Consider the following 23,950-nt stretch of genomic DNA (forward strand, 5'->3'; position numbering starts at 1 on the left):
TAGTGCTGCTGTATTGTGGTCAGAGGAAAAACAAAAATTAAAGAAAGCTGCACCTCTGTCATGTTTCTTTTCTTCAACTTCAAAAATTGTTATTGTCACTTGGATAAATTTGCAGCAAACTAAAGCACTTTCTTCTCTAAACCCTATTCCAACTCCTCTGATTTGTTTCACCCCAAATGTTATAGTATAGACCAGTGGTTGTCAACTTATGAGCTATAGGGGGGCCTCAAATGTGGCCCCTGACATCACCAAAGGCCCTCACATAATGTTCCTTATATGCAGTGCTTGGGAGGTCTGTCAGAGACTGCAGACCGAATAGAGGATATGATGGTGAGAGAGTGTGGACAGGATACATTTTTGGTTGGAGATATGCAGAAGACAATACGAAACTGGGTACATGTTACATGAGGCTAGTAGGGATCAGTGCTATTAACCTAATCAATGTTCCCAATACAGACTGCTGAGATCCGAGGCCTGACATTATATACCAAAGGGCCACATGGGGCCCTCTGACCATAGGTTGGGCACCAGGGGTCTAGACCAAATATTCACTAGCCAAGAAAAAAAAAAAAAAAAAACAATTTGATAAATGGGTGAATCAAATTAAAACAAATTCATTCATTTTTCTTGTTTCTTGTTTTCTTGGGAGTTTTATTTTAATCAGCAAGATATGGTTTGGAATCGAAAAAGAAAAAAAAAAAAAAAAGTAAAACCAAGCAAAGAACTTTAAAATAACTTCAGTCCATCACAGTCCCCATCAGAGCCTCTTTATATTAGAGTCCCTATCAAAGCTCCCCTTTTACATCCGAGTTCCCCTATATCAGACTCCCCATCAAAGTCCCCCCTTACATCAGAGTTCCCATCAGAGCTACCTAATATCAAGGACCTCATTCAAAGTCCCCCCTTACATCAGAGTTCCCATCAGAGCTACCTTATATCAAGGACCTCATCAAAGTCCCCCCTTACATCAGAGTTCCCATCAGAGCTACCTTATATCATGGACCTCATCAAAGTCCATCCTTTCATCAGAGTTCCCATCAGAGCCCCTGGTTTATCAGAGTCCCCATTAACATTCCCCCTTATATCAGCGACCTCATCAAATCCCCACCCCCCCGCCCCTTATATCAGAGTTCCTCTTCCATCAGAGTCCCCATCTGAGTCCCCCCTAGCATCAGAGGGTGAATATAATGTTGCCAAAGACCGGTTGTGGCCCAGGGGTCATAAACCAGAGACAGCTGGTCTAAACTATGCCAAATTTGGGGTAAATCGCAACAGAGGAGTGGGAGCAGGGTCTGGTGAACAGTAACCTGCTCTAGTTTTTTGTAAATGCATTCAAGTGACAGTAAAGTTTTTAAAGCTGATGAAAAAAAACATGGCGGTGATGCAGCTTTCTTTGATTGATTTCAGTGCATTAGGAATAGACAGGCCCTGTTGAGCCGACACCCAAGATCAGCGGGTAAGTCATAAGAACACCTGGAGCAGTATCCTTTTGTGAATTTTCATCAGAGACTCCAGTTTATGGAACTTTGGAGGTGTAAATTATTTATTGTATCCCACAGCAACCAACCTACCTGCAAATATAATTTTTCACAGTCCAGGCTTAAATCAAAGCAGTCGATTGGCTGCCATGCACATTAATAAAGAAATGAGCAAAATCTATTCAATGAGGGGACATTTTATTTATTTATTTTTTTTTTTTTAGAGTGAAGTGGAGAAGGGTGAGAACCTCTATCAGGTGTTACTACTGTCTCTGTCCCTGTAGATGAGATCTCCTCTCTTCCTATGTGGTCAGGAAGTAGAGTGAAATCACTGAAGCAAGGACACGAAAGGCAATAAAAGAATTGACAGATGATATAATTCTTATCTATGGCAACAAAATCTACAAAATATGTTTTGCCTGGAGCTGGATTTTTTGCACATTTCTATGCATATATTGGGCATGTTTTCCTCTTTATACTGTATCTGTACAACCCATAATCCAAATTTTGCAGAATCGGCATGTGTCAGCTAACTTAACAAAAGCTTTATGACTAATCTTCCCACCAAAATCATTTTATATATTTTAAGGACATATGACTCAGCAATAGTGGGGATTGACAGAAAGCATCTGCACAAAGCATTGGCTGGTGGCACTCAAAGAGAGGAAGTTTATAAGTGTATTCCCAACAATAGACACAGTGACTGTAAGTGGGAAGGTGTTTTAAGATTTAAAAAAAATTAGACAGGGTGTTAAAATACACAAAACACTTGCTGCTACAAACACGTCATCCCATATGTTAAAATTTCATGGAACGAATGCAAGGTTTCAAGAACCCAAGTGTGAATGGACCCTACAAATTTAATTTTAACCACAAGGTGGCACTGTAGTAATAGAAAATGCAACCCGCAGACTGCAGAGCATATCCAATGAAACTGACATGAGCAACAGTTTAAAGGATTTAGTATATATTATTGCTACATAAGCCATTCTGTATTAAAGAGTGTTCAAAAATTAATTTGCAAAGACACTATAATTTTCTGAAATCATCAAAATTCAAGTTGTCACTTTCATGAAATATGGTAGTGTTGTGTACATGCCCCAGAAATCTAATTAGGGTCGGTGTGACTGGCTCACTGCTGATATACAAATCAAATTCCAGGCATCCCCTGCCACAGGAGATTCATTTTTGTCGAAGTTTCTCCACTGTAAAAGGATGCAGACACTGCAGCTTTTCACATTACAGCACTCCGATTGCACCAGGTGGTTCTCATGAAGGCAGGTTCTACTCCTCCCATAAATCAATTTGAGATATTATATACAAACATTTAACACACACACACGTACGTGCATATCATAAATTAGATCATCAAAAAGTTAATTTATTTCAGTAATTCAATTCCAAAAGTGAAACTCATATTTTATATAGATGCGTTACACACAAAGAGATATATTTCAACCATTTCTTTTTTAATTACAATGATTATGGCTTACAGCTAGTGGAAAAATCAAAATTCAGTATCTCAGAAAATCAGATAACTAAATGAGACCATTAAAAAAAAAAAAAAAGGATATTTAATACAGAAATGTTGGCTTACGGAAAAGTATGTCCATGTACAGTATAGTATATCATACTTAGTCGGGACTCCTTTTTCATGAATTACTGCATCAATGCGGCGTGGCATAGAGGTGATTAGCCTGTGGCATTGCTGAGGTGTTCTAGAAGCCCAGGTTCTTCCTCTTGACAATACCTCACAGATTCTCTATGGGGTTTAGGTCAGGTGAGTTTGCTGGCCAATCAAGCACAGTGATACCATGATCATTAAACCAGGTATTGATACTTTTGGCAGTGTGGGCAGGTGCTAAATCCTACTGGAAAAGGAAATTTGCATCTCCATAAAGCTGGTCAGCAGGGAGAAGCATGAAGTGCTCTAGAATGTCCTGGCAGAGGGCTGCGCTGACTTTGGACTTAATAAAACACAGTGGACCAACATCACCCGATCCCATGGCTCGCCAAATCATTAGGGACTGTGGAAAATGTTGCATTTCATTTGGAAACCAAGGTCCCTGAGTCTGGAGGAAGAGGCACAGAATCCAAGTTGCATGAGGTCCAGTGTGAAGTTTCCACAGTCAGTGATGATTTGGGGAGCCATGTCATCTGCTGGTGTTGGTCCACTGTGTTTTATCAAATATAACTTTTATTTACTTTTTTAAGAATAAACAAACCAAAAAACACAGAAAGGCATACTTTGGAACAGCAGTTACATACATGCCAAAACAATTTATCAAGATACCATCAACATTCCATTGATCAGCAGAAAGAGAAAGGCAAAAGGGAATAGAGGTCATCACGGCACCCTCTTGTACCTCTACCGGAGGGTCCCATAAAATTCAATACCTTCCTAAAACATCATCTGTCTCGACTTATAATTAAATAAATTCTCACATAACCCGTCCCTTCCAGATTGCCCTATTTGTTTACTAAAGACAAACCAAATAACGAACATCAACGAACACACTCACGCAAGAAAAAAAACAAAAAAAAAACAAAAGGGGAATTTTCTCTCTCCTCCCCCCCCCCTCCCATCCCCGACATAGTAGACTACTTCACCATCTAAGAAAGCAGCCGAGATATACCCTCATCAGACAGAATAATTGGATTTTTGTAAGATCTTACCGTAAAATCCTTTTCTCTTAGCTCATTGACAGACGTAGTCCTCTTTGATTCTCATCAATAGGGTTATGCTGCCTCCACAGGAGTAGGACTAGGCAGAAAGAAAAACGTTCTGGCTCCACCCTAGGGGCAGTCCCAGAGGGTATATCCTCCCTCTCTCTGCTAAAGGATGTCAGTTATGTCACAAAGCAGTGTCAGAGAATTTAACCCAACCCAACTCAATGATAGAGGGGCGGGTACTACGTCTGTCAATGAGCTAAGAGAAAAGGATTTTACGGTAAGATCTTACAAAAATCCAATTTTCTCTGTCGCTCATTGACAGAAGTAGTCCTCTTTGATTCTCATCAATAGGGACGTCCCAAAGCAGTGCCACAAATGAGGGGTGGGATTGACAGAAATCAAAATCCAATCTAGAAGGCCCAACCGGAGCCAACCAGAAGTATCAAAGGACTCCTCGAGCAAACAGATGAGACCTACCCAACAAACCCTCGAGGTAGACCAACAGTCTCCTCAAACAGCGGCCTGCAGGAACCTTGCGGCCAGAAGAGGCATCTGACGATGCCCTCACATAAACCCTATACAATCTTGTAAAGGTAAGAACCGACGACTAGGTAGTCGCCTTGATGGCGGAAGGTCCAGGAAACTCTAAGCGCCCGAGTAGAATGCGCCTTAACAGGGAACAGGGGATCCCGACCCTTAGATAGAATAAGCCTATACCACCGTCTGTCTGATCCGTCTAAAGATGGTCGCGGCAGAAACAGGCAACCCCTTCTTAGGGCCATCCGTGATCACAAACAGTGAATCCGTCTTACAAAATGAATCCGTAGTAATCAAATATATCCTGATCGCCCGAACTACATCCAAGGAATGCAACGCAATTCTCGAGGACGATAGGGCTTAGGACATAGGAAAGACAATACAATGTCCTCATTCAAATGAAACTTTGAAACCACCTTAGAAAGGAAGGATGGATTCGGATGAAGAACAACCTTATCCCTATGAACCACCAGATCTGGGGAACAACAGGATAATGCAGCCAGTTCTGACACCCTGCGTGCAGAAGTGATAGCCACCAAGAAGGCCACCTTCTGGGATAAAGTAAGCAAGGGAATCTCCCTGATATTTTCAAAGGGAGGTGTCTGAAGAACCGACAGCACCAAATTAAGATCCCAGGATGGTAACGGCGCGCGCACTGGCGGAGCCAGGTGTCGCACCCCCTGGATGAAATTCCGCACCAAGGAATGAGTAGCCAAAAACTTCTGAAAGAAGATAGCTAATGCTGAAAACAGACCCTTGATAACACTCAAGGCCAGCTACAGCTCAATTCCCTGTTGCAGAAAAACCAATATTCGGGCCACCGAATAAGAACGTGGAGGGAACCCAAGGGATTCACACCACGCAATATAAGACTTCCATGTGAAATGATAAATCTTTCTGGAAGTCGCTTTCCTTGCTTTAACTAGAGCAGGAATAACTGAAGCTGACAATCCCTTGTCCTTCAGCACCTGGGTCTCAATAGCCAGGCCGTTAAAGCCAGCGATCGTAAAGCAGGATGGAAGATCGGTCCCTGCGAAAGCAGATCCTCCCTAAGAGGAAGTCGCCAAGGAACGTCTGCGAACAGCCTGACCAGGTCGGCGTACTAGACCCGACTAGGCCAGTCCTGATCTACCAGGATAACTGGGATTCCCTCCACCTCTATCCTGCGAAGAAGCTTCGGCAGTAACTTGAGAGGAGGGAAGGCATACAGTAGCTGATACTGCCCCCCCGGGGTGATCAGCATGTCTGCGTTGTCTGCTAGAGGATCGTGGGAGCGAGCCACAAACCTCCGCACTTTCCTGTTGAGCTGAGATGCCAACAGCTCCCATTCGGGGTGCCCCAAAGGAGGCACAGTTGGTGGAATATCCCTGGATGAAGAGATCATTCCTCTAGATCCAGAATCTGACGGCTGAGATAATCTGCCTGCCAATTTACCCCCGGAATGAATACCGCAGAGAGAGCTGGAACAATCGTTCCGCCCAACGAAGAATGCTGGCCACTTCTATGGCCGCCAGGACACTCCTGGTGCCCTTTTGATGATTGACATAAGCTACTGCTGTGGCATTGTCCGACTGGATCTGAACCGGGCTGCCCTGGAGCTGCTCGGTCCAGTGAGTCAGACAAAGTCTGATCGCTCTCAGTTTCAATACATTTATCGGTAACCTGGACTTTTCCAGAGACCCAAGCCCCCGAGTCGAGAATTTTTTCTCACCCGGATAGACTGGCATCCGTGGTGATAAGCGTCCAAATATTGTTAGGAATGACCTCCCCTGGCTGAGCATCGGAGACCGAAGCCACCAGACCAGGAACTCCCTGGTCCGCTTGCTCAGCCGGATCCGATAGTCCTGGAATCTGGATTCCGGTAAAACTTGAGAAGAATCTCTCCTTGAAAGATTCGGATATGGGACTGGACAAATGGTACTGCTTCAAAGGAAGCCACCATCAAACCCAGGACCCTCATGCAAGCCTGGATGTGTCTAAAATTAGACCCAAATATTCCAGTCTCTTGGTGGGAACCGAAGATGACTTCTGCAGGTTCACCAGCCACCCGAACTCTTGTAAAAGAGGTCATGGTGATCTCTAAGTTTAGTAATAGAGCCGCACGGAGCAGAAGATCGTCTAGGTGACCTAGAATCGATATGTCTCGTTGTCGTAACAATGTCAAGACTGGGGCCATCACCTTTGTGAAGACCCGGAGAGTCGAGGCGAGACCAAAGAGTAACGCCACAAACTGATAATAATACTCTTTCTACGGAAAAACGCAGGAAACGCTGATGTCCTGCATAAATAAGAAAGTGAAGATAGGCATCCTAGATGTCTATGGACGCCAGAAAATCCCCCTGATGCCAGGAGGACGCTACTGTGCGAATGGACTCCATCTTGAATTTTTGTACCCTGACAAAAAAGATTAAGTGCTCTTAAGTCCAGAATTGGACGCACTTTGCCCACTTTTCTGGGTATTGTGAAAAGGTTTGAATAGAACCCTTGAAATGCTCTGTCCAAGGAACGTGGACCACCACTCCTTGTTGCATTAAATCCGTGACTGCCCCCCGTAAGCTCTTAAGCGATCCGGGGATAGTCGAATATTGGAAAGGAGGAATCGCACTGGGAGAGATTGACATACAATCTTGTAACCTGACCGTATGACCTCGCGAACTATTTGTCCGAGATTCTGGAAAGCCATGGATCCGGAAACCGGCGAAGACGTCCCCCCACCCCAGTTATGGGTGGGGGCGCACCTTCAGGCTTTAGTAGTCTTATCTTCAGGTCTGGAAGAATCGGACTTTTGCTTGCCCGACCAGCGTCCCCTGAAACCTCCCGAAGGAGCTTTGGAGGACTTTGTTTTCTCACCCGTGGACGAAAAAAATTTTTATGAGCGGAGAAAGAAGGCCCCCGTCTTTGACGAGGTCCTTTACCCTTAGTACTTTGTGGTAAAAAAGTGCTCTTTCCCCCAGTGAGATCCTTGATGATCTCATCTAAGTTGGCTCCGAATAGACGCTCTCCTAGAAAAAGAAGATTAGCAAATGCTTTTTTGGAACCTTGGTCAGCTGACCAACATTTTAGCCACAGTGTATGCCCGAGGACCACTGCTGAAACTGATGCTCGCGCCAATAATGGAGTGGCGTCTAACGCCGCGTCACAAACAAACTGTAACCCTTGTATCATCTGTTCCAACAAATCTGATACCGCCTGAGGGACATCTTCTAAGTCCCGGCGTAACCACTTGGTCCATTCAGTTACAGTTTGCGAAACCAGCCCAATAGCAATTATTGGTCTGAAAGCTGATCTAATCAAGGAAAATATGGCGCGAGACATAGCTTCTATCTTGCGATCCACCGGATCCTTAAAAGACGGAGCGTTTTCCAATGGAATGACCGTGGCTTTATTCAATCTAGAATTGGTGAATCCACCACCGGTGGTACTGTCCATTTCTTAAGGAGGGCTTCCTCAAACGGATAACGCCTAATAATGCGTTTGGAAATAGCAGGAGCGCGTTTTGGCTGACTCCATTCCGCCCCCTGTGTACGCCTTCCGGCGTTCCCAGCTGCTCCTCGAGGTTAGCTGGGCACCTCAAACATGGCCACCCCATGCAGGAGACAATAGGCTCCAAAAAAATGGCGGCCGGCGTGACCTGCGGACGCTTGTTTACCTGGTCTAAACAAGCAAAATGGCGGCGGACTGCCGATGTAGCGTTATCAGCACAGCAGCCTGCATGCTCCAAGCTAATGGCGGCTTGTCGGCCTGCGGGAGTCTGACGATCCTTTACAGTCAAGGTAGGCTATACCACCTATGTATGCTATAGTACTGAAGTCAGTTACAAACCAAGCCTGCTGGTTTAGAATGTTAGCTCCCAAACCAAGTCCGCTGCCCACCGAGCACATTATCACTGAGGATATGTGAACTTAACATAGGTTACAAGGGGGACTTTAGTGTCAGAAAGAATCCGACCATGTATAGAGGGGCCCGTATCCCAAAACGCCTCACAGAGAGGAAAGGGAAACATTTACTCACCATACCGGACTGACAGGCACCCTCTCTTCACAGTACCCTCTCCACCGAAGTGGGGGGCTGTCGACCAATTCGGACGCCTTGACTCTCTGGTTCCTGGCGTCCAAGCGAGACGTTAAACTCGCAAGGTCAGTCCCTCCAATGGGACTCTGTCGCGGCCGACCCAGCGCGGAGCTATGGTCTGCACGCGCTCGTAGGCTGAACCGGGTGACCACTGGATCTCAACATCCAGCCCGTCGCCCGGTCCCGCATACTTACTTGAATGTGTCGCGGCCGACCAAGCGTGATGCTATGGTCTGCGCGCGCTCGTAAGCCGGCTGGGGTGACCACTGGATCTCAACATCCAGCCCGTCGCCCAGATCCGGCGTAATTTGCTTGAAGATCTCACAGGAAAAAAACTGGAGAAACTACCTAAAAAAATATTTTTTCTAAAAAACTTAGGTCCTTACTCCTGACTAGACAGAAAAAAACTGACATCCTGTAGCAGAGAGAGGGAGGATATACCCTCTGGGACTGCCCCTAGGGTGGAGCCAGAACGTTTTTCTTTCTGCCTAGTCCTACTCCTGTGGAGGCAGCATAACCCTATTGATGAGAATCAAAGAGGACTACGTCTGTCAATGAGCGACAGAGAAATAAGTATTCCAGGGTTCCCAGGTCTCACAATATAATTCTCGCTTGCCTTGTGATGTTAACACCAAATCCTCCATCTTATTAATGGCCTCTACCTTCCGTATCCACTCTTTTACAGTCGGGGGGCAAGGACTTTTCCACAATACCGGAATGCAAGCCTTTGCTGCATTCACTAAGTGTCTTACCACCGATTTCTCGTATCTCTGCACAGGTATGTCTGAAAGGTGGAGCAAAAAAAAAGCTGGATCCTCTTGAATAGAGTATTCCGTGAATTTTTGAACAATGGCTCTAATTTCAGACCAATATACTGAGAGTTTGGGGCAAGACCAAAAAATGTGAAGCAGCGTTGCATCTTCCCCCCCCCCCACACAGCGCCAACAATTCGCCAAGGTATTTGGAAAGATCCTATGAAGTCTATGGGGTGTATAGTACCACCTGCACATTAACTTAAAATTAGTCTCTTGAATTTTAGTGCAAATAGACGATTTAAAGGAAAGCGATATAATATTTTGTATTTGCCGTGGTGTAAAAGTACGATGTAAATCAGATGCCCATTTGGTCAAACACGTCAGGGGAGAGTCATCCATCGGAGTCGTTAATAAACTAAAAAGTAGAGAAAGCGTATGTGACAGCACCCCCTCTTTCAGACAGTACTCTTCAAATTTAGTCAAACTTCTTGCAAAATCTACTGGATTCGATAATGTGTGTAAAAAATGATGAAGTTGTAAGGCTGACCAAAAAGTCAGTCTAAAATGTCCATCCATGTTTGTTAGATTCTTCAGTGTCGGCCATCTATCCGACACCAGAAACTGGGCCGCCCGGGTGTGTCCAGAAGCTCCCAATGCAACTAGATCTGGTGAGACTAGGCCCGGTGTGAACCGTGGGTTTCCAATTACTGGCATTAGTGGAGAACATGGAGGGGAAAGAGAATGCCGTGTCATGACCTGATTGCATATTCGCAATGTTGTACCCATAAGAGGATGCAAACGTAGCTGCGAAGGCAGGTCTGAGTAACACCATAGTGCACCCTTCAAGGGAATATTCGTCTGTGCTTGCTCTATGTTAATCCACAGCTTAGATGCCTGATGTCGACACCAATCGACCACTCTGCTAAGATGAACTGCTTGGAAATACTTCTGTATATCCGGTAGAGCTAAACCGCCAAATGCTCTTGGTCGGATCATTTGCGTCCGTGCAAGGCGAGGTCTTTTCTGTGCCCACACAAATTTAATGAAAAGGGAATGAATCAAATGAAAGTACCTGGTAGGCGGCCGTATCGGAAGGGTCCTTAACAGGTACAGATGCTTGGGTAGTATACTCATTTTTAGCAGGTTACACCTGCCAAACCATGAGTGTGTACCCGTATGCCACTTATCCAAAAGAGAACGTGTCTCCCCAATCAATGGGGGAAAGTTCATGTCATAAACCTTAGATAAACAGGATGGAATTAAAGTACCTTAATATCTTAAGGCCCTATCTGTCCATCGAAAACCAAAACTCGTTTGGAGAGTGCGTAAATGATACGAACGTGCTCCCACTCCCATTGCCTCTGATTTGTTAAAATTAATTTTAAAATTTGAAAGGGATCCGTACCTGGTCAGTTCCCGCAGCAAACTCGGGAGAGAGAGGGAAGGATTTGTCACCGAAAACATAAGATCATCAGCATAGGCTGATATATTATGTTGGCTTCCACCAATCCCCACTCCCTGTATGTCTGGGTTTTGGCGCACAGTACAAAGGAAAGTTTCCAATGAAAGAACAAATAAAAGAGGAGACAAGGGGCAACCCTGTCTCGTACCATTATTAATAAAAAAGGGTTCGGATAATAGACCATTCACCTTAACCTGTGCTGTAGGGATTGAGTATACATTAGTGATCCATCGCATCATATTGCTTCCCAGGCCAATGTATTTAAGAACCGCAAACATGAAACGCCAGTTCACCCTATCAAAGGCCTTTTCCGCGTCGGTATTAATAAAAACACTCGGTATTCGAGAAGTGTTAGCCACATGGATCAGGTTTAACACTTTGGTGGTGTTGTCCCTAGCCTCCCGGCCTGGGACAAACCCCACTTGTTCAAGGTGAATAAGGTCCATAAGATGCGGGGCTAAACGATTGGCCAAGATTTTCGTAAAAATTTTCAAATCAATGTTAAGTAAAGAAATAGGCCTGTAACTTCCACATAATGTAGGATCCTTCCCTTCTTTCAATAGGATGGTAATATGTGCCATTAGTGTATCTCTAAGCATATTGGAGCCCTCCCTTACCGAATTGTACAGCCTGACCAGGTACGGACCCAAAATAGAAAGGAAAACTTGGAAATATAGTAATGTAAATCCATCTGGCCCGGGAGCCTTCTTTAACTTCATAGCGCCTATAGTCTGTTGGACCTCTAACAGTGAGATCGGTTTATCTAACTGCTCTCTGATTTCACTAGATAATGTAGGGAGCCGAGACCTTTCCAGATATTCCTCTATCTCCGAATTAGAAGAAACAGTCTCCTTCAATGAATACAGCGAGGAGTAGAATCGGCCAAACTCTTCCACAATCTGTTTAGGTGGGGTCAACGTATGGCCTTGTGTTGAGACAATATTAGGGACATAGGTTGAAAGTTTTGAATCTCTCACCGAATTTGCCAAAAGTTTCCCACATTTATCCCCATATTCATATCCCCGGGCTCGGCTCCTCTGTAGAGCCGCTTTGGCCCTATACAGGAGTAGGTCTGTTATTTGTTGGCGTGTTCTTATCAACTCCGTCTCCAATACGGACGTCGCAGCATGTCTATATTGCGATTCTAGCTGACGGAGTGTATCTAGAAGCTGCATTAAATGTTTGTCTCGTACCTTTTTGAGTCTAGACCCGTGTTTGATAAAAAGCCCCCTTAGGACCGATTTATGGGCCTCCCAGATGTTCCCTATCCCACTTTCCTCCAGATCATTCCTCTGAAAATAATCCTGTAATTCCGACGAGATCTCTGTCAGAACATCCGGGATCTGTAGGAGGGTCTCATTCAACCTCCAAAAGCGTTGACAGGCCACGGCTTGGTCTGACAGAGTAAGTGATCATCACTGGCGCATGGTCTGACCATGTTATGTCACCTATTGACGATGCCCTAATCGCATGTAGCTGTCTGTGTGGAATTAAAAAATAGTCAATCTGTGAATAACATTTATGGGGAGATGAATAAAATGTATAATCTCTCTCCGATGGGTGCAACAGACGCCATATATCTATCCATTGAGCATTATAAAACGTTTGTGTGATACTTTTACAAGCCGACGGCAAAATAGCCGATCTGCCTGTAGAAGCATCCAAACGGGCTATCAATGGGACATTGAAATCTCCGCCTAGAATAAGCTGTCCTTCCACGAACTCCAACAGCGATTTAGTCACTCTTTTGAGAAACCCTGCTTGGCGATCATTTGGTGCATATATTGTTGCAAAAGTAAACTGTATATCTCCAATTTTCCCTCTCACAAGCAAATATCGCCCCTCTGGATCAGACAAAATATCATTCAGTTTCCATGGAAGTTTGGAGGATAACAAAATAGTCACTCCTCGGGACTTAGCCTCCGCATTGGTGGCGTGATAGGCTATATTATAGCATCTATTCGTGAGTTTGGGCACTCTATCCCCCCTAAATCGGGTCTCTTGGATGAAAGCTACATCCACTCTTGAACGCTTGAGGTCATTAAGCAACATCTTCCTCTTTTCTGGTATATTAAGACCCCTAGCGTTTAAGGAAAAGATGACAAGGTCCTCCATCATCGGGGCAGGCTAAAAGAGGGGAAGGAGGAGAGGGAAGGGGAGAAGAAGAGAAAAAAAAAAAAAACTACAGACAAAAACACAATCTCACACAATTACCCCCCCCCCCCACACCCAGGCAAAGCAGGGTAGTCTCTTACCACCCGTTCCCTGGTTCAATTCCCCCTATCACTAACAGGGACAAACTCCCATGTACACTATGTGACCGAAGTCACCCCTCAGTGTACTGGCCTAAATGGGGCAGTGATCCAAAACATGTACAGGCAGAGCACCTAAAAAAAAAAAATCGGATTTTTGTAAAATCTTACCGTAAAATCCTTTTCTCTTAGCTCATTGACAGACGTAGTCTTCTTGATTCACAAGAACTGGGTTATGTTGTCTCCGCAGGAGTAGGACTAGGCAGAAAGAAAAAACGTTCTGGCTCCACCCTAGGGGCAGTCCCAGAGGGTATATCCTCCCTCTCTCTGCTACAAGGAATCAGTTCTGTCACAAAGCAGCAACAGAGAATTTAACCCAACCCAACTCAATGATAGAGGGGAGGGTACTACGTCTGTCAATAAGCTAAGAGAAAAGAATTTTACGGTAAGATTTTACAAAAATCCGATTTTCTCTGTCGCTCATTGACAGACGTAGTCTTCTTGATTCACAAGAACTGGGACATCCAGAAGCAGTGCCACAAATGAGGGGTGGGATTGACAGAAATCAAAATCCAATCTAGAAGGCCCAACTGGTGCCAACTAGAAGTTTTAAAGGCTCATTATAAACAAAGAATGAGACTCAAATAAAAATTTCCAACGGAAAAAAACCCTTGAGGTAGACCACTGGTCTCCTCAAATGGCGGCCTGCAAAACCTTGCGGCCAAACAAGGCATCAGACGATGCCATTACATCAACTTTATAATGTTTTGTAAAGGTATGCACCGACGACCAGGTAGCCGCCTTGCACACCTGGACCACTGACGCCTGATGGCGAAAGGCCCATGACGCACTAAGTGCCCGAGTGGAGTGCGCCTTAACAGGGAACGGGGGCTCCCGACCCTTAATAGAATAAGCCTGTACCACCGTCTGTCTGATCCATTTGGAAATAGTCGCGGCAGATGCAGGCAACCCCTTTTTGGGTCCATCCGGGATCACAAAAAGTGAATCCGTCTTGCGAAACGAGTCTGTCGTTTTCAAGTATACCCTGATCGCCCGGACCACATCCAAGGAGTGTAAAGCAAACTCCCGAGGATGACTGGGCTTAGGACACAGGGAAGGTAATACAATTTCTTCGTTCAGATGAAATTCTGAAACCACTTTTGGTAGAAAGGCTGGATTCGGGCGAAGAACCACCTTATCTCTATGAACCACCAGATATGGGGAACGACAAGATAATGCGGCCAGTTCTGACACCCTGCGTGCAGAAGTGATAGCCACCAAGAAGGCCACCTTCTGGGACAACGTAGGTAGAGGAATCTCCCTAATATCTTCAAAGGGAGGTTTCTGAAGAACTGACAATACTAAATTAAGATCCCAGGGTGGTAACGGCGCGCGCACTGGCGGAGCCAGATGTCGCACCCCCTGGATGAAATTCCGCACCAAGGAATGAGTAGCCAAAGGCTTCTGAAAGAAGATAGCTAATGCTGAGACCTGACCCTTGATAGTGCTCAAGGCCAGTTTCTGCTCGACCCCTTGTTGCAGAAAAGCTAATATTCGACTAACCGAATAAGATCGTGGGTGGAACCCCAGGGGTTCACACCATGCAATGTAGGACTTCCATGTGCGATGATAAATATTTCTGGAAGTCGCTTTCCTTGCTTTAACTAGAGTAGGAATAACTGAAGCTGACAATCCCTTGTCCTTCAGCACCTGGGTCTCAATAGCCAGGCCGTTAAAGCCAGCGATCGTAAAGCAGGATGGAAGATCGGTCCCTGAGACAGTAGATCCTCCCTGAGAGGAAGTCTCCACGGGACGTCCGCCACCAGTCTGACCAAGTCGGCGTACCAAGCTCGGCGAGGCCAATCCGGAGCTACCAGGATTACTGGGATTCCTTCCTCCTCTATCCTGCGAAGAAGTCTTGGCAGTAACCCGAGAGGAGGGAAGGCATACATTAGCTGGTATTGCCCCCACGGTGCGACCAGTGCGTCTGCGGTCTCTGCTAGAGGATCGCGGGAGCGAGCCACGAATCTCTGTACTTTCCTGTTGAATCGTGATGCCAACAGATCCACATCCGGGGTGCCCCAACGTAGACACAACTGGTGGAAAACTTCTGGATGGAGGGACCATTCCCCCTGATCCAGAGTCTGACGGCTGAGATAATCTGCCTGCCAATTTTCCACCCCCGGAATGAACACCGCAGAGATAGCTGGAACAAATTGTTCCGCCCAGCGAAGAATGCAAGCCACTTCTTTGGCCGCTTGGACACTCTTGGTGCCCCCCTGGTGATTGACATAAGCCACAGCCGTGGCGTTGTCCGACTGGATCCGAACCGGGCTGCCCTGGAGCTGCTCGGTCCAGTGAATCAGACAAAGTCTGATCGCTCTCAGTTCCAATACATTTATCGGTAACCTGGATTCTTCCGGGGACCAAAGTCCCTGGACGGATAATCGACCGAGAATTCCTCCCCATCCGGATAGACTGGCATCCGTGGTCACAATCGTCCAATATATTGGCAGAAATGACTTTCCCTGGCTGAGCATCGGAGACCGAAGCCACCAGACCAGAGACTCTCTGGTCTGTTTGCTCAATTGGATCCGATAGTCCAGGGACTCCGGATTCCGATTCCATCTGAGAAGAATCTCTTGCTGAAGAATTCGGGTATGGGACTGGGCAAATGGGACTGCTTCGAAGGAAGCCACCATCAACCCCAGAACCCTCATGCAATCTTTGGCGCAGTAGTGCCAACATTGGGGCCAACACCTTCGTGAAGACCCGAGGAGCCGTGGCGAGACCAAAAGGTAACGCCACAAACTGATAGTGGTTCTCTTCTACGGAAAAACGTAGAAACCGCTGATGTCCTGCGAAAATGGGAATGTGAAGATATGCGTCCTTGATGTCTATGGACGCTAGGACATCCCCTGAATGCAGGAAGGCTGCTACTGTGCGAATGGATTCCATCTTGAATTTTCTTATGTTGAGAAAGGAATTGAGTGCCCTTAAGTCCAGAATTGGACGCACTTTGCCCTCTTTCCTGGGTATTGTAAATAGGTTTGAATAAAACCCCTGAAAGCGTTCTGTCCAAGGAACGTGGACTACCACTCCTTGTTGTAGTAAATCCGTGACTGTTCTCCGCAGATCTTCTAAACGATCCGGGGATAGTCGGATATTGGAAGGGAAGAATCGCGCCGGTGGGAGAGATCGAAACTCGATCTTGTACCCTGACCTTATGATTTCGCAAACCCACTTGTCCGGGATTCTGGAAAGCCATGGATCCGGGAACCGGCGAAGACGTCCCCCCACCCCCCTGACTAGACAGAAAAAACGGAATTTTTGTAAAATCTTACCTGTAAAATTCCTTTTTCTGAGTCCTCCGACAGTCGCCGCCTCTTCATATTCGTCACATATGGGTATTAGACTTTGCTCCGAAGGAGTAGCTAGGCAACAGAATATGTTAACATTAAAGCTTTTAACATATCCCACCCTCAAGGGGTGGTCCCCTCAGTCAATACCCTCCTACTTCCTGCAACCATATCTCAGCTTTAGTGGAATAGCAGTAGAGTATACAACCAAACCCCAAAAGAGGGGCGGGGGCGGCGACTGTCGGAGGACTCAGAGAAAGGAATTTTACAGGTAAGATTTTACAAAAATTCCGTTTTCTCTTACGTCCTCCGACAGTCGCCGCCTCTTCATATTCGTCACATATGGGGACGTCCCAAAGCAGTGCAAACATGAGGGGTGGGAAACGCATCCGCGCCGAAAAGGCAACGCAGTCTCCGCATCAAAGAAAGGAACCTTACCAAAGGAAGGAAACCAGCTGGGCAACAGGAAAAAACAAGTGCTCAACAGGAGCAACAACCCAGGAAAAGACAAAAAACCAGGGGATACAAAACTTATCCCAACAGCCAGAGGTCCCCAACAAGGGACCCTAGGGAATTGCCGCACTAAGAACCTTGCGGCCAAAGGAAGCATCCGCCGATGCCTGAACATCTACTTTGTAGAATCTTGTGAACGTGTGTACGGTCGACCAGGTCGCCGCCTTACACACCTGGGCTACAGAAGCCCCATGACGACAGGCCCAAGACGTACTCAAAGATCTAGTAGAGTGCGCCTTCACAGGCACAGGGGGAACCTTCCCCTGCAAGGCATAGGCCTGTTCAATGGTCTGCCTGATCCATTTGGCGATGGTAGAGGCCGAAGCCGCCATGCCCTTCCGAGGACCCTCTGGAAGAACAAACAAGGAGTCCGTCGTTCGAAAAGACTCAGTCGATTTAAGGTAAACCCTTATCGCCCGAACAACATCCAGAGAATGCAATCTCACCTCCTTTGGATGTTTAGGCTTCGCGCACAGCGAAGGTAAGACAATATCCTCATTAAGATGGAATTCCGAAACTCGTTTCGGAAGAAAAGAAGGATTAGGTCGCAAGACCACCTTATCCAAATGAACAACCAGGTACGGAGACTTGCAGGACAAAGCTGCCAGCTCTGACACTCTGCGAGCCGAAGTGATCGCCACCAAAAAGGCGACCTTTTTGGACAACATAGACAACGAGATCTCCCTGATCTTTTCAAAAGGAGCACGTTGCAACACAGACAGAACGAGATTCAAGTCCCAAGGGGGCAAAGGATCCCTCCTAGGAGGAACCAGATGCCGCACACCCTGAACAAAAGTGCCAACCAAGGAGTTGGAAGCCACGGGACGTTGAAACAGAACGGCCAGTGCAGACACCTGACCCTTTATCGTAGCCAGCGCCAAACGCTGATCAACACCCGTTTGAAGGAAAGACAGCACACGGGAAACCGAGTACGTGCAGGGTGAAAACCCCCTGGACTCACACCAGGCAAAATAGGCCTTCCAAGTACGGTAATAAACCTTCCCCGAGGAAGACTTCCTCGCGTTGATCAAAGTATGAACGACCTCTGGAGAGAGACCCTTCTCCTTCAGGACCTCGGTCTCAACAGCCAGGCCGTCAAAGCCAGCGACTGTAAAGCAGGATGGTATATCGGTCCTTGAGACAGTAGATCGTCTCGAAGAGGCAGACGCCACGGGGAGTCGACCGCCAGATTCACGAGGTCTGCGTACCAGGACCGGCGAGGCCAGTCCGGTGCCACAAGAATCACCGTGCTGCGTTCCGAGTGTAACCTGCGAAGGAACCTGGACAGCAACTGAATCGGTGGAAACGCGTACATCAGCCTGTACTGATGCCACGGGGCCACTAACGCGTCCAACGCGTCTGCCCGAGGGTCGCGCGTCCTTGCCACGAACCTTTTCACCTTGTTGTTGAGACGAGACGCGAACAGGTCCACATCTGGAAGACCCCACTTCGCGCACAACATCTGGAAGACAGCCGGGTGGAGAGACCATTCCCCCTGATCCAGGGTCTGGCGACTCAGATAGTCCGCCTGCCAGTTCTCCACCCCCGGAATGTGAACCGCCGTTATCGCCGGGACATGAGTCTCGGCCCAAGACAGAATGTCGGCCACTTCTCGAGCCGCTCGGGCACTCCTGGTGCCCCCTTGGTGGTTGATGTAGGCCACCGCCGTGGCATTGTCCGTCTGCACCCGAACCGAGCAGCCCTGCAGCCGGTCCGTCCAGCGATGAAGACAGAGACTTATCGCACGCAATTCCAGAATGTTGATCGGAAGGGAAGACTCCCCCTCCGACCAAGTTCCCTGGGCGGACAGAACGCCCAGAACACCACCCCAGCCCGACAGGCTGGCATCCGTGGTGATCACCGTCCACGAGACAGGACGAAACGACTTGCCCCCGGACACCAACGGGGACTGGAGCCACCACAGAAGGTTTCTTCTGGTGCGATGACTCAACGAGATTTGAAGATCCAGAGACTGAGGTCGCCCGTCCCACCTGGACAGGATCTCCGCTTGGAGACCCCGCGTGTGAAACTGGGCGAAGGGAATCGCCTCGAAGGCCGAGACCATCAATCCCAGACATCTCATGCACGTCCACAGAGACGAGTGCGGAACGTCCCTGAGGGACCTGACTTCCTCCTGAAGAGTTCTGAGTTTGTCTTCCGGCAGGAAGACCTTCGCCTGCACCGAGTCCAGAATCATTCCCAGGTAGGGAAGACTAACCGACGGACTCAGCGTCGACTTTGGAAAATTTATCGTCCAACCAAACTCCTGCAGAGTTTGCATCGTGACAGACAGGTCCTTCTCCAGACCCTGGCTGGTCGCAGACCGAACCAGAATGTCGTCCAGATACCCCAGGACAGAAATGCCCTGGGCCCTCAATAATGCCAGAACCGGTGCAAGCACATTGGGGTGAAGACCCGCGGAGCCGAGGCGAGACCAAAAGGCAACGCCACGAACCGGTAGTGATCCTCCGCAATGGCAAATCGAAGGAACCTCTGGTGACCCTCGAAAATGGGGATGTGAAGATACGCATCCTTCAAATCGATGGAGGCCATGAATTCCCCCGGAACCAGGGCAGCCACCACCGACCGCAGGGATTCCATGCGGAACTTGCGAACCCGCACAGAGCGGTTCAGAGCCTTCAAGTCCAGAATTGGACGAACCTTGCCCTCCTTTCTGGGCACGGTGAACAGATTGGAATAAAACCCCCGAAATCTGTCCCGATGAGGCACCGGAACCACCACTCCCTGAGCCCTCAGGTCCCGCACCGCCAGGTGCAGGTCCCGCAAACGCTCTGGAGACAGTTGAAGATTTGAGGGAAAAAATCTGCTCTCCGGCCGAGAGAGAAACTCGATCTTGTAACCAGATCGAACGATCTCCTGAACCCATCTGTCCCGCACACAGGCCAACCAGGGCTGAAGAAAACCGAGCAAGCGTCCCCCCACCCCAAAACTGGGTGAGGGCGCCCCTTCAGGCCGAACTGTTATGGGCTGCAGATCCGGATTGACCGGACTGTTTCCCAGACCAGGGCTTCTTCTGAGAGCCTTGACCTTTGAACGGCTTGCCCTTGTAGTGCGGCCGAAAGGCACGAAAGGACCCCTGAGGGGGCCGAAAATTAGCATGCTTCTTCCCAGAAGCCCCCTTAGCCTTGGGGAAATGGGGCAAGAGAGTGCTCTTACCTCCGGTGATCCCCTTAATCAACACATCCAAGGACTCCCCAAAAAGGCGAGACCCATCATAAGGCAGATTGGCTAAGGTCTTACGTGAAGATTGGTCCACCGACCAACACTTTAACCAAACCAGGCGGCGAGACAACACCGCCACGCTGTGCACACGTGCAGCCAACGGAACCAGGTCCAGGTCCGCATCACACAGATACATGACACCTTGGTGTATTTGATCCACCATATCCAGGGTCGCCGGCGAGGCCGAATCGGCCACTAGGACGCGCCTAAGCATCTGCGTCCAACTTGCGATCGCCTGGGCCGCCATGAGAGAAGCAAACAGAGCCTTAAGCATAGAACCCGCAACAGAATAAGTATGACGGGCAAGAGACTCCAATCTCCTATCCGTGGCATCACGGAACACAGGGGAATCCTCTGCAGGAATCGCAGTGGCTTTGTTTAAAACCGCAATTGCGTGATCCACTGGGGGAGGCACACACCACCTTTCATCAGTGGAAGGCGAGAAAGGATAACGCAGCTTGAATCTACTTGGTACAGCAAAAGGTTTGCGCAGATTGCGCCATTGTTCCTTAACAGCGCGCTGAAAATCATCATTGCAGGGAAAAACCTGCGGCGTCCTGCGTTTTCTCTGCGTCCCATAAGCCGCCAAGGCGGCGGGGGGACACACTTCATCCTGCAAACGCAGCGTTTGCTTTATGGACGCAATCAACTCATCCATGATTGCAAGCTCTTCAGGCGAGCCAGGGGGAGAATTATCAACCCCCTCAACTTCAGCCTCCACCTCGGACTTCACTAGATCTAGGGAGGAGCGGGACCCCGATAAGGAGGCCCCCGCCATAACAGCCCCATCACCTTCACCCTCAGAATCAGAGGAAAGAGCAACTCTGGGCCTTTGAGTAGATTGAGCAGCCACCAGCATCTGTACCTGAGCAGCAAGGCCAGCCACAATAGTGGCTAAATCCCCCCCTGGGGGGGAAACAGCGGTCCCCTGGCTTTCCACCAAGGCGGTAGGAAATTTCCCCTTCTGAGAATCCATTGCCCCTGTAATGCCGGACAATAAAGGGTTAACTGCCCCTTTAAGCAAGCGCGGCAAGCGCAGCCCACCGCACCACACTCAAGCACAATGAGACCCCCACAGGGAATATGCAAACTGAACACAGGCAATGGATAGCAAGAACAGAAGGATAAAACCTGAGGAGACCCTCGCCGCTGTTGCTGCCTCGATCGGTGTTCCTGGAAAGAGGAAGTGATGCTGCCAGGGCGCTCTATGAAAGCCTATGGAGGCTACAAGAAAATGGCCGCCATGCATGTAAAACATGCGGCCGGAGCGAGTGTAGGCAAAATGGCGCCGTTTGGCGCCGAAACCGCCGCTCCACAGTGCAGTAATGCACACGTGACATCCCTGTATAAGAATACATGTCAGATCGCCGCAGCGATCGCTGTATATGCCCAGACATGCCAAAAAAACATGCCCCACAGCACACAGCTTCTCACACTGACCAGGCTGACACACACAGTGTCACACAGCCCCCCCCCCCCCCCCTTGCAGCCCACAGCATGCAGCCGAGAGATAGGGAGACAAGCAGTGTGAATAGAGGCAGGTTACACAGTCCCAGACTGACACCCCCCCAGACAGACAGGTCCCCACATAGATACACTTACCTCTCAATGGCGTGGGGGACCCGCACAGGCGAACAAGCCGCTGCACATGAGGCAGGGAAAGTCGCAATTCAAGACGCACAAAATGGGGGTTAAGAAACCGCACAGCGTCCAGTGAGGTAGCCACCTCACCAATCATCCCTGCACCGAACAGGGATGGGTCGTTCACTGTGCCAGGAGCGTTACCTGGCTGAACGCTCGATGGCAGGCTGGGAAGCCACTGACCCACGACCTGCGACCAGGGGGATCAGCCCGAGACCCAGCCCGCATGATCCTCTTCATCAGAAGAACTAACTAACGCTGACAAAAATAACAGCTAAGTAAAGGTAGAGAGAAAACTCAAACAAAATTTCAAAAAGAAGAAAGAGTCTGGGGCAGAAAGCCCCAGCACAGAAAAAGCCAGCCACTCCTGACAAGCTAGACATTAAAACTGAGATATGGTTGCAGGAAGTAGGAGGGTATTGACTGAGGGGACCACCCCTTGAGGGTGGGATATGTTAAAAGCTTTAATGTTAACATATTCTGTTGCCTAGCTACTCCGGAGCAAAGTCTAATACCCATATGTGACGAATATGAAGAGGCGGCGACTGTCGGAGGACGTAAGAGAAAAACTGATTCCTTGTAGCAGAGAGAGGGAGGATATACCCTCTGGGACTGCCCCTAGGGTGGAGCCAGAACGTTTTTTCTTTCTGCCTAGTCCTACTCCTGCGGAGACAACATAACCCAGTTCTTGTGAATCAAGAAGACTACGTCTGTCAATGAGCGACAGAGAAAAGAGAATAAAAAGTAAGAGCACCGCTCTCCCGGACCCTCTCCAACCCCCCCAACCAGCAACAAGAGAAAACAAAAGACAAGGACCCCACTCTGAATCCTGACTGTTTTAGAATTGAAAGTCAACTTCCGGTTCCGGCGCCTATGTAGGAAGCTGTGAGGAACATCGGCTCCGGTAACTACCCGCTACATTAACCTTTTCACCCGGTCTGGGAGACTTATCCGACCGCACAACCCGTTCCCCATCCTCTGGAGACACTGCGGGATGGATCGGTTCCTCCGCCCGAACGGCTCCGCCGCACCGCCATTAATCGAGCCCGCGGCTCCAACTCCGGCCTACAACGAGGCCGCAATGGCGGACGCCGCACCTTTACCCCCCACGGTCCAGCAAGGCCAGCCTCCATCGCCCTTCCCTGACACTCAGATCGCCTCCCTGGCCCAAGCGGTAGCAACACTGCTGTCTCCAACGATCACTGAGGCAGTAGACAAGGCTATAGCCTCAGGGATGGCGCAGCTCCGCAAGGAACTGGGGGATCACTCTCACAGGTTGCAGGAATTGGAGCACAGGCTATCCGACGTTGAGGATGAGCTGCAGGGCTCATTCTCTATGGACCAACAAGCCAGACAGACCCAGAGATATCTGCTGGACAAACTGGACGATTTGGAGAATCAATCTAGGAGGAATAACCTCCGGGTTATAGGCCTCCCTGAAACCTATGGCGCTGACACTCTTATGGATATAGTCACTACCCGCCTTCCTTTGGCGTTGGGGATCCACAACACGTGCACGGCCGAGAGGGCCCACCGTCTAGGGGCCCCTTCCAATGACAGGAAGACGCCCCGACCAGTTATTGTGAGATATCTGAACTATATGGACCGGCAAAACATCCTCAAGTCATTCTGCAACGCAAAGTCGTTCCAAGTTGATGGCCACAAGTTGTTGGTCTTTGCAGACTACTCGCAGGAGGTAACACGGCGTAGAAAAGCCTTCCAGCCGATTTGCCAAGCACTCTACCGAAAATCTATCAAATTCACCCTGGCATACCCTGCTACTTTACGCTTATCGGACTTATCGGGGGAACAAAAGTCGTTTTCACATCCTGAGGAAGCCATGCACTTTCTCGAACGCCATTTCCATATCCAGGTGGACATGCCTGCAACGCCTTCTCCCCAACGCCCGCAGGGGGCGAGAGAACAACGCAGCCCGAGAAAAGACCCAGCGAAGAAACGGCGCACC

General features: G+C 48.4%; 1 protein-coding gene across 3 annotated transcripts in view; it reads right to left on the reverse strand.

Annotated features, from left to right (window-relative positions):
• The window catches only part of LOC309555382 (protein MTSS 1-like), a 336,461-nt gene that overhangs the window by 19,635 nt on the left and 292,876 nt on the right, over nucleotides 1–23,950 (reverse strand). The window lies entirely within an intron of this gene.

This window comes from Pelophylax lessonae, assembly GCF_965119305.1.
Source record: "Pelophylax lessonae genome assembly, chromosome: 5".
NCBI classification, from domain to species: domain Eukaryota; kingdom Metazoa; phylum Chordata; class Amphibia; order Anura; family Ranidae; genus Pelophylax; species Pelophylax lessonae.